Below are 11,966 nucleotides of genomic sequence, written 5' to 3' on the forward strand. Positions count from 1 at the left end.
TGATCAAATTTGGTTCTAATTCATTCGCTTTTAGGAAAGTTACTGTATCCACTATATACAAGAAAGGATTTTACTATATGGAAATGGATGGATATCGTGGGATCTCCGCAATAGGTATATTAAAAATCGCACACAAGATTATTACAACCAGAAATTATAAGGAAGTCCCTTGCAAGAGGATGTGACAAAATGGGGGTCGTGATAGGAATTAGGTTGAGAACCACTGAGCTAAAATATAGATCAAATGTGCATTTAACTAATAGAAAAAAAAAACGGTAATAGACTGAGTTCTTGCCCTTGTACTTAGGGTGTTTAGGTAGTGCAACAGTAAGATGTATCCTCGTGCACGAGAGATGAGAAGTAGCTGTTCTTAACTATTACCTCTATTATGTGGCAAGCCAATCTACAATAAGCGCTCTTTAAATACTATACGGTATTTTGTGGTTCTTGACATTCCTTAATCTGGGATCGATCGATCCACTCGCGTAAATTTTTTAAAGGACGGATTTCAGCATTTGTTGACCTTGACTGCCAATTCACGCCACTAGACTCCACTGTTTGCTCAGTGTTGACCGTGACTCAATTTTCATTTCAGTATAGTATTTCCTGTTTTCTAGCAGCTTACATACCACGTTTGTATATGTTCTAATCGTTTGCATTTTTATCTAGAGTGATTTATCTTTGGAATTCTCATTGAAACTAGATTGACATTCGATAATCCGGCAACATCGCTAATCCGATACGGGCTGTGGTCTCAAATCTGCCGGATAAAAGAACACGTACCGTACTATGAATGTTATTACTAAACCTCGGGTTCGTATGACGTCATTTTTTATCCTGGCATGTTTTTTTTTTGTATAGTTAAATATAAACACATTTTTGGTTCTTGTGAACGCGAAAATGTTTTTTTGGTTATAGTTAAGGAGCCGTACTTCCCATTTAGGGAAGGACGAGAAACGCCATACTTTCAGGAATTATTCAATGACTATCTAGGATGTTAAAAAGTAGGTAATAGACTGAGTTCTTGCCCTTGTACTTTAAGTGTTTAGGTAGTGCAACAGTAAGATGTATCCTCGTGCACGGGAGATGAGAAGTAGCTGTTCTTAACTATTACCACCTACTTTTTAATATCCTAGGTAGTCAATGAATAATTCCTGAAAGTATGGCGTTTCTCGTCCTTCCCTAAATGGGAAGTACGGCTCCTTAACTATAACCCAAAAGCAAACGCGACAATTCAATTACATGGGGACATTAGAACTGATGATGAAAAATACGAATGTCAAATGGCAATAAAATAGAGGTGAGAATACAAGGATAAGACCACAACGTACCTGGGGTCATCTGCCCACGTTGTAGGATCTAATTCCAGAAATAAGTGATACCTTATTTAACAATGGTGTATGCGATATACAATTTCGAGAGTGTATTAGTTTTAAATAGACTTAAGATATTTATTCTATTTTATTTTTATATTTATTTTATTTATTTATTTATTTTTTTACTTTATTTTATTTTATTTTTTTGGCTTCTAAATGATTTACAATTTAGCACTTAAACTATCGATTCATTTGGGGGAACGGGTCAAAAATTCCGTGAGTCTCCGCCTGGCTACGTGCCTGCTGTCACTGTATTTAAGGCACCACTCAATTATCATTATATATCACTGAATTACCATAATTTATTATTCTTATCACATTCACTAATAAATGTCGATAATGTCTTTATTAACACTTTAAAATACGCCTTCAATCAACACACGACTTCCGCTGTTATCTCCGATGAACGGAACTAGGTCTATGTCACATGAAGCCACACAGCTGCTTCTAATCATAAACAGTGCCTTCATAGAATTAAACTCCTTCACCGCTTCTAAAATTAACATGACCTGCTACGAATACCTAAATAATGACACAAAAAAATACAGCACTTACCTTGACTCGCGTTAATCCAACTGTTACAATGTTCACAACACATTAACGAAAAATTTCTTTTTTAAAAATAGGAAGTGCTTGATCTAATTTTGCCAGATAGAGTTTAATAGCAGTAAAAGCAAACTTTTGAACTCTTCATTTGTTCTTATCAGCTGATCGAAAGAAGTGTCATTACATACGTAGCAAAATTTTCCCCATATAGATATCATCCGTTGTTATTTACACATTGCAAACGCACTGATAACGCGAAAATGACGTGCTGTTTTATAGAAATGGTAATAAATTCTTGTTTTAAATACTTGCCTTTTGATTCCGCAGCTATTTCTTGACGTGTAGTCGCCGGCATGGACTCAAGCCAGCAATCACGTGCGCTCAAGGCCAGTGTACTAAACGCATCGCTTTCCTGTGTTGTATATACCAGCTGACCAAGTCAAGAATAGCAGTGACGAACGGGGAGAGGGGTATGATGATGTAACGAATATGTAGCATTGCTTTAAACAGGTTTCAGGCAAGTGTTGTTTGCAGCAGGATCAAGGAATGACTAATATTTTTATTACCTTATTGCTCTATTTGTTAGTGTAATGGAACCTTCCCTTGTTGACGTACAGTCAACAAACTGTTGCTACATGTGTAACCATTGTCAGTCGGCGTAATCTACGTAAAAATGGTGTCACATCAGAAAATTAAAATGGGAAACGAATTCCACTCACAAAGCCACCAAGCTTCTTGCCCATGTGCTTTATCAATTCTTCTTGATTCCAAGGGAATGTAAAAACTCTAGGGTAGAGAAAATATTCATCAACTGCATACTACTTGCTACATTTATATCTTGAGCTCCCTCCTGGCTATGTGAATAGCCTGAACGCTTTTGGAATGGGAAAACCGTGTTCGATTCCTGGGCAGGAGTTAATGTGGTTTCGGATCCCACGTTAAAAATGAAATCTTTGGGTTTTCGTCCCACGGTTATGCCGGTTAGGCTAAAGGAGATGGTGATTATGAGAAATGAATGAATGGTGGAATCAGGAAAATGGGAGAAAACGGGAGAACCCCAAGAAAATCCAGGCACCACAAAGTTCACTTGGCGCGAGCTGGGATCGAGAGGTGAACGATAATATCTTCCATGCACCAGAGGTGAACGCTCTATAACTGAGTCACCGTGGCCCCGGATGCCACGTTAGATTGTAGGTTCACGTTTCATATAACCTCGCTGCTAAACTGGATGCTAAACTCATATCTAGTGCTGTCGAAATCTGTTTTTGAAAAAACCGAAAACCGGTTTTTGAAAAAAGTGAAATTTCATAAAACCGAAATGTCGGTTTTGAAAACCGCATTTGCGGTTTCGGTTTTGAAAACAGCTTTTGCGGTTTCGGTTTTGAAAACCGCATTTGCGGTTTCGGTTTTAAAAACCGCTTTTGCGGTTTCGGTTTTGAAAACCGCATCTGCGGTTTTGGTTTTGAAAACCGATTTTCTCAAAAAACGAAAACTGCAGAAGTCACAAAAATTCGAGAGCACTATTATCAAGTAACGACGAGGAAACAGCAAAGAATCTTTCCCATTTTCGGCTCACAGTTGCCAGATGGAAGGAAATTTCCCCCGGCGTAGGGAAAAAATGCTCAAAATTTGCAGAGGTGAAAGAAGATATTTTTTCTTAAAATGTCTTAACGTGTAGGGAAATTCTTGTTTAGTATTCTTTTACAATTGGCAGAATAAAAAAATAAGTTGCAGTTTCTCACAAAGAGGCACGGCTATCGTTATTGGGAAGTAAAAAGATATAGAATAAAATATGATCGGTGTTCCCTTCACGTATGAACTATTGCAGGTGTCTGGGACTTGCGATAAGAAACCAGTCAACACATGCAAAACCACAACATTCACATTTATCGGAGTGGCAACAAATCAACAATAAAATTGTGTATTGCGATCTAATTTTTTTTCTTTTCTTTTTCTTAAGAAAGAAAGGTGGTGTTTTTTTGTTAACAAAAGAAAGAGAGGCAGTACTATTTAGAAACAAAGTGAAAGAGTAATCTATATATATAAAAGAGAACGTACAAAATCCTTTGTCCGCTCATCACGCTAATACGGCTGAACCAATTTCTTTCATTTTTGGGGGGTTATTAGGATTTGGACCCTAGATGGTTTTTATCATATCACTTTAATTTTTAATTACCAGTGTCTTGAGATAATTGACCATTCAAGTGTCCATAACGTACAAATCCTTTGTTATTAGTTCATCATAGGTAAAAATAAACGTATTTATATGCAACCCGCATGACCGTGTCACTCGGCGGGTTAACATAAATGACAGGCGATATACAGCGGAAAATAGCTTGAATCTTCTGTTTAAAATTTTTTAATTGATTTGCTTATTTTTACAGACACTTTTACAATATGCCAGCACCGGGATGACCGCAGCGAAGCGGGGCGGGTTAACATAAATGACAGGCGATATAATGTTAAGATTTACTGCAATCTTCTATGGTTTTTATCATATCACTTGAAAGCGAAAAAGTAAAAATTATCTAAGTAACAAAGTTTATTGCGTTCCGGGGTGACCGCAGCGAAGCGGGGTGAACGCTGCTAGTGATAATATAAAAGATCTCAGTCTAAGTGGATGAGATTTCAAATTGGATTTCATGGGTTGCAGGTGTAGTGATCTTAAATAGGGATCTACCTTATTTTCTATTTAGCTTAGTGTTGTCATATTACCCGATTTTTGCAGGTACCACCCGATTATCAGGTTCTATATTCGTCCCTCGCTATCTTAATCACGAAAAACCACCCGCTTTTTGGGATTGGAGAAAAAGCGGGAACTGCTACCGGCTGGTCAGAGCAGAACATTAATGCAACTGTCTACTGTCAGCAGTTGAGCCGTGTTCAAGAAAAACTCAAAACTCTGGAGCCAGCACTTCTCAACCGCTAAGGGGTTCTCCCGTTACGGGACAACGCTAAGCCCCACATGATTAGAGTGACCCGGGACACCATCCTACGCCTTAAATGGGAAACACTATTGCAACCACCATACTCCTTGGACAGTGCACCGTCCGATTATCCCTGAACCATTTCTTGGACACTCACATTAGAGAACTAAAGTTCAACTCCGTAGTAAAGGTGCAAAATGCACTTGATACCTTCTTTGCTTCACGGCAAACCAAGTTCTACCGCGAAGGAATCCATGCCCATCCCGAACGTTTTCAGAAGGTCGTTGATACTGATGGGTACTATTTTTGATCTTCCAGGTACGTCTTAGGCAGGGGTGTAGCCACGGGGGGCCCATCGGGGCCAGGCTCCCCAAATGATTTCCTGGCCCCCCTAATGACCAGATGTTAAAACATCATCGTGAGATTACTTCGCTTCAGTCATTTAAAAATAACAATGCTTACATATAATTAATAATTTACGGTAAAATAGTATGGAAAAATAGTATTTTACCATACCGATCACAAAATAGTATGGTATTTCTTCCTTATAGCGATCCAAAAATGGTATGGTATACTTTTTGTGACAGTAGATTACACAATTTACGGCGATTTGTATTTGACAGTTTGAAGACAAACGTTTGACAAGGTACTATAAATTCTATGAAATGAAATGAAATCTTTGAGTTTAACGTCCCACGCCTATGCCGGTTAGGCCAAAGGAGACGGTGATTATGAGAAATGAATGAAATGGTGGAATGAAGAAAGCGGGAGGAAACGGAACCCCGACAAAACCCGTGAGCACGGTTGTTTGTCCACCACAAAGTCCACACGGCGCGAGCTGGGATCGAACCAGGGACCCCAAACACCGGAGGTGAACGCTCTACCACTGAGCCACCGCGCCCCCCACTATAAATTCTATCATAAAACAATGGTACTATACTAAATCGTAAGTACATTATATTATTTATATGCTGTAATTAGTGTTTCAAGAAAACTTTTTATCAGATGGAAAATTTGGTGAAAAGCAACGTTTTTATTCAGTTTTTCAGTTTGGATTTCATTCGCTTTTTAAAATGCTATTTCGTGTAAAACGGGAAGTGAGATATAGCTGTTAATAAAATAATTATGTCTTTTTAGTCACGAATAATAAATAAACATTTTTTCAGAAAATCTTAAAATAAATTAAGTGCAATTTCAAAGAAAATCAGTCTTATGTATAAAAGTAACCAAGAAAGTTCTGTCGCTTTTTGCGTAGGTCTGCGATAGTTGGCCCTAACTGGCGGCCGGGTTTCGTCGAGTCGAAACATATACATATCTCGCGTCGGGGTGTTGAAGTACCACCGCGTAGCAGCGACCAGCGAGAACTTCGTCTTGGTCCGCACTTCTTAGATTCTTCGCGGAGAATCGTGAAGGGACCAACACGAACTGTCGCCAGTCATGTACATGCGGTTATTATTATATATTATTTTTTGCTGACGAATTGTTCCTAAAGTGAGCTCCGAGGGTCAAGAATAACCTCTGCCTCAACATCATGACGTGAAAAATCTTGAGATAAGTGCGATAATTGTATGAATTTAGATGACAACTGTCGTCGATCATTAGAGAGTGAGTATGCGAGAACTATGGAATAAAGTAAATAGACACGCGTCATTTTGTTAAATTACATGGCGAACACATTTTATCTAATTCCAAACAGTTATCGTCGAATATACACGGTTAAAGGAGCACTGTGATTGACCAAATTAAAAAGATCTTAACGATTTATCCCTTTACAAGCGACGTTTCCTTCATCGCCATCGTAGCGAAGTAGGAAGAACACTTGCCTAGTAATCATAAGGTTGGTGGTTTGAGTCCCCTTCGGGGTAATTTTTTGGTACTTTTTAAAAGTGTTTTTTAGACTCACCTTAATGTAACTAAATCACACATATAGCCGATTTAACATTTTGGGGGAGTAATTTTGTGGTTCATTGGCGTTTTGTCGCATGTCTGCCGCTGGTGGCATAATTTTCAAAACGGTAGAGGGGCCACCGGGGATCGTCGCTGCGGCGCCGCCAATGTTTGGCGTGATGTCGCTAATTGCCCATTTATGGTCCACCGACGCTTACGGCATGGGGACAATTCAGTGTGAGTGGCGAAACCATACAGCAGCACCTTCAACTGAGGAAACACTAGAAGTTGGGTCGATGGGTCCCACATAACTTGATTCCGGGTCAAAAGGCAACGCAAGCGGACACCTGTGTTTCTTTGCTGTCTCGTCTGAGGAAGGAGCCATTTCTGGACAAGGTGTTGTCATGTGATGAAAAATGGGTCCTGTACGAAGTTCCACGGCGCCGTCATAATTGGTTAGCATCCCATGAACGGTTCCAAGACAGCCGAAACCAGTACTACACCAGAAGAAAGTCCTCCTGTGTGTTGATGAACTGCTCGTGGCATCGTGCATCGGGAACTGCTACCAGCTGGTCATCGCATCAATCCAACTGTGTACTGTCAGCAGTTGAGCCGTGTTCAAGAGAAACTCAAAACTCCCAAAGGGGTCCTTATGTTACAGGACAACGCTAAGCCCCTCGTGGCTAGGATGACCCAGGACACCATTTTACGCCTTGGATAGGAAACATTATTGCATCCGCCATACTCCCTGGACATTGCACCGTCCGATTATCATCTGTTCCCTTCCTTGGACAATCACTTTAAAGGATGCGAGCTCAAATCCCAAGTAGAGGTGCAAAATGCATTTGATAACTTCTTCACTTCACGGAACACCAACCTCTACCTCGATGGAATAAATGGCCTTCCAGAACGTTTGCAGAAGGTTGTCGATCTATTCTTGATCTTCCAGATACGTGTTAGGTGACATATGAATGTCCGGAGGTGGTGAGTGAGAAAGCGATAGAACTTTCTTGTTTACCTATATAGATCGGTTCTGTGTATTGAAATAGTTATGCACAAAGGTATAATGTTTGGTCGGGGGCAGTAGTTCTTGGTTAAACATAATACAAACTATCTGTAATACATGAAATTACGAATTTATTATTATTATTATTATTATTATTATTATTATTATTATTATTAATAATAATAATAATAATAATAATAATAATAATAATAAGCTAAAACAGTGTTTTTAGTTTTCCGGAATTTTCCAGTTTTTTTCAGGCTTCAAAAACACTAGCTGTAACACATTTTTTTAGATTGTAGCTGCCCCCCTTCAAAAACGACGGGCCCCTCCTACAGAAACCTGCTGGCTACACCCCTGGTCTTAGGTGACATATCGATGTTCTAAGGTGATAGGTCAAAAAGCGACAGAACTTTCTTCGTTAATTTTATACATACTATGTAAAACTACTGTATAAGTTCTAGTATCTCGAGTTCAGGAAGTCGGAATGTCAAAATTCCTTAAGATTCGTGTTCCTCGTGCTCCACTTTACAAAATATATAAAAATCAGGTGGGGTCCAGTTTGCTTCCCTGCAACTGAAAAGTACCTTGGATGTGTCATCGAAGAAGTAACTAAAAAAAAAAGTGCAAATGATCCCAGGTCAGTATTTGTAACACACAAGTTCACATCAGTACTTACGGAGTTCTAAACCGTAAGAAAGTGGGAGGAAACGGGAGCAAATAAAAAAAGTTGAAACACAGACATAAATCAATACAATTGTCTCGATCGATAGATGCTTTCACAATTGTTAAAAGGTGTAATTAAAAACATTGGTTTCGGTTTTGAAAACCGCATTTGCGGTTTTCGGTTTTCAGAAAACCGGTTTTCTCAAAAACCGAAAACCGCAAATGTCACAAAAATTCAACAGCACTACTCATATCCAATCGAAAATTGAGAGGATTCTAGAACTTTGAGGGGGAAATCCTCCTAACATATGTCACTAAAATACTACATTAGCACATTGACGTGCTGAATTTAATAGGTGCCCAGAGTGCTTATCTTGTTGGATCAAAAGATCCAATAAATTTCAGGCAAAGATTTTCTTGTAGGCCTTATATCTCGAGAACTACGTGTAGTATAGCCAAACCAAAACTAGCAATTTACTCAGTACGATGTGCTTATTCTGTAAAAAATAATAATAATAAATAAATAAAATAAAAATAAAAAACGAAAACTCGATTTAGGGACCGTTAAAAAATTTTGTAGCCCCTGACCCAAAAAAATCAATATATTTCATTTCATCAAACATTTTCTTATATATCTCATATTTTGAGAACTACATACAGTGTAGCCAAACCAAAACTAACAATTTACTCAGTATGATGTTCTTATTCCGTAAAAAATTAAAAAAAATGAAAACTCGATTTAGGGGCAGTTCAAAAATTTTGTGGCCCCTGATCCAAAAACTAATTATTGGCGAAGATCGCAATCTTTTGATCCATTTTTGGCTCATTCTTAAAATTCTTGTGCTTGGATCCTTTGATTATCCATTTTATTATGCACTGAGAGATCCCGGAAACGATTTCAGAATCATGAGTTTCAAAGTTACACGTGCTAAACATTCAGTTACTGCGGTATATTAACTATTATAAAATGTCATTAGCGGTTATAAAATCTTCAAATTCAATAGACAAGTTCGTGACGGAAAGTTAAGATTATATAAAGAAATTGGATGACAACACTAATTACCGAATTTCCTTCATTAACTTCCCTTCCAAAGAAACCACTGTCGCATATCGTTGCAAATTCAATTCCACCATCTTTCAAATCCGCTATGTCTCATCTATGTAGAATAAATACAGAATGAGTAATAAGCAACATGAAGTCAAAAATGGTTCACAACCTGTAGCCCTCAAACCGTTGAGATTAGGGCCCATCTTCATATGAATGTTTTTGCTTAGAATCACCCATACTACGGTTTTCCGAAGTATTGCCCCTTCCTCCTGAGATACCCTGTATATGTTTCTACAAATCAAACTAACATGTGCAAAGAATATGAGCTAAACTGCAATTGGATATTAAATTGTACTAGGCATAGACGCCGATTATACGACAACAGGAGGGCGTACGGTTATGATATGTTTGTCTATAGGGGATATTACACTTTGCTCGAGAAGTAATTATATATTAAAAATTGGTTCCCTTAGGTTAAATGAATACTAAAAATATCTACTGTTTTTAAAAGAACAAATTATAAATAGTAATCATTTCAAATTATAGTGTGCGTTGTACAATCTTTATTAATTAGTGATGAAATATGCTTATTTAACCATGTTTCATATACTCCCAAACTTTTTTTTTTTTTTTTTTGTATTGACAATGCCATAACCCGTCAAGTAGTTTAGCAATTGCGGCAATTAATGATCAGTTGCTACATACGCGCACAGATATCCCTCCACATATGCTGTGATGATTTCAAGGAAGCTGAATTTTTTCCCCCGGAGCTAAAAAAAAAAAAAAAAAAAATACAAAAAAAAACCTCTGGCAAATCTTCAATAATGCTCAAAATAAATTGCCACCATTTTCACAGTTCTACTTTAACCCCTTGTTGAAGGATCCCCTTACCCGGAGGAAATCTTCTGAAACCGCAACATGGGTAATTACTATTGTATTGTATGCATATATATATATATATATATATGCAGGGCCGTGCCGTGGAAAATCAGCGCCCGGGGCGAGAGTATACGACGGCGCGCCCATACATATATTCCAAACAATTTTTCGTATATTTTCTCTTTTCTCCCGAATTTTTCGCCCCTATTTCTTCGACGGCGGCACGGCCCTGTTATGTAGTCTCAATTTAAATATCCTTAACAGGACTAAACGGAAGTTATATGAGTAATGTCATAGCAACCATTTTGGGGGTTATCTGGGAATTGTTTCGGACATCTTGACTAGCTAATCTTTTGTCTCAGCTTTCTTCATTAACCATTCCATTCTCGATTGGAGAATAGGTTTAACTACTCACACAACTTAGTTTTTCTCGTAGCCTCGTGGCTAGAGCTCTTGTTTCCTGTTACTGTTTTAGTGTCAATGACGTAACTGTAACTAGGGATGCATTCGAGTCGAGTCGAGTCGAGATTTAAGCCTGTCTCGACTCGTCTCGAGAAAATGTTGTCTCGACTCGTGTATCGACTCGAAAATATGTTTCTGTCTCGACTCGTGTCTCGACTCGACAGTCTCTGTCTCGACTCGACTCGAATTCGAGTCGAGACGTCTCGAAATTCGAGTCGAGACAAAATGTACGAGTTAAAATATACGCACACATCAGCCAGACCATCATGACTACCTACCTAATTGTCAGTATGTCGAATTTTGGCATGGATAAAAACGGCGACACGTCTTGGCATACACGCAATGATCCTTCATAGGTCACTGGAGAGAGCTGGCACCACATGTGCTCACTCAGGTCACCTAATTCCCGTAAATTCCGGGAAGGGGGGCGATGTGCTCTGACGTCACGTTCAATCACATCCCACAAGGGACATCACTCAAATGTCCGGCTCCAATTTCAATGAAACTTTTTTTGCTGATAGAAGGAATGTATGCTTCATTACTTGTGATGACAAATTTTTGCCATGGTGCATGTTTTCTATTTTTTTAAATAACTTTTAAGAGTTGTGATGTGGTTATTAGAGATTACTACAGAAGTCCCTTACTACCCTTTGTAAACGGAGCGTTAATGAAGAAAAGTGAAGAAAAAACATGTGGATACATATAAGTCCTGGGGGGAAGTCGTATGGTAGATATGACCCTGATGGCAGCCATCTTGAAATCCACCATTTTGAATTAAGGTCAAGGTTTCAAAATGGGAATAGGGTAATATGATACATAATTTCGGGCTAAAATTTAATTAGAAAAATAATGGTGAGGTTAGTTTTAAGATACACCCATTTGGGGAAAAGTTACAGGCATATTAATTGTTTTTACTTACTGTGTGCGTAAGTCCCTTCTTACTTTCGTCTCAAGATCTGTAAATCGATCGCAACGGCAGAGCCCGGTTTCGCACTAGTATTTAGAAATCTTTAAACTCACTTGAGGCAATATTTGTGGATTATTGTATTGTATTTTGCCTTTAATTAAATTTGAACCCACTTCATGATCTTGTGTAAAGTATCACTAAAAGAGAATTTCTGTTTTTATGGAGAACGTAAGCATGGCAATTATAAAAGGTGAGTAAGGTG

The 11,966-nt window shown here is 38.4% G+C and overlaps 1 protein-coding gene across 3 annotated transcripts in view; it reads right to left on the reverse strand.

Moving 5' to 3' along the window:
- The window catches only part of LOC145675736 (putative monocarboxylate transporter 5), a 52,885-nt gene extending 50,421 nt beyond the window's left edge, over positions 1 to 2,464 (reverse strand). The window contains exon 1 of one of the 3 annotated variants that reach the window (XM_081746368.1): positions 2,235 to 2,464. The gene's annotated coding sequence lies outside the window, so the exon portion shown is untranslated. Of the gene's footprint in view, positions 1 to 1,672; positions 1,820 to 1,931; positions 2,212 to 2,234 lie in introns of those variants that run through there. The other 2 variants (XM_081746378.1, XM_081746388.1) reach the window with 2 other exon arrangements.
- Positions 2,465 to 11,966: the final 9,502 nt, after the last annotated feature.

The sequence above is a fragment of the Thermobia domestica genome, chromosome 2 (genome assembly GCF_964235325.1).
Source record: "Thermobia domestica chromosome 2, izTheDome1.hap1.1, whole genome shotgun sequence".
In the NCBI taxonomy this organism is placed as follows: Eukaryota; Metazoa; Arthropoda; class Insecta; order Zygentoma; family Lepismatidae; genus Thermobia; species Thermobia domestica.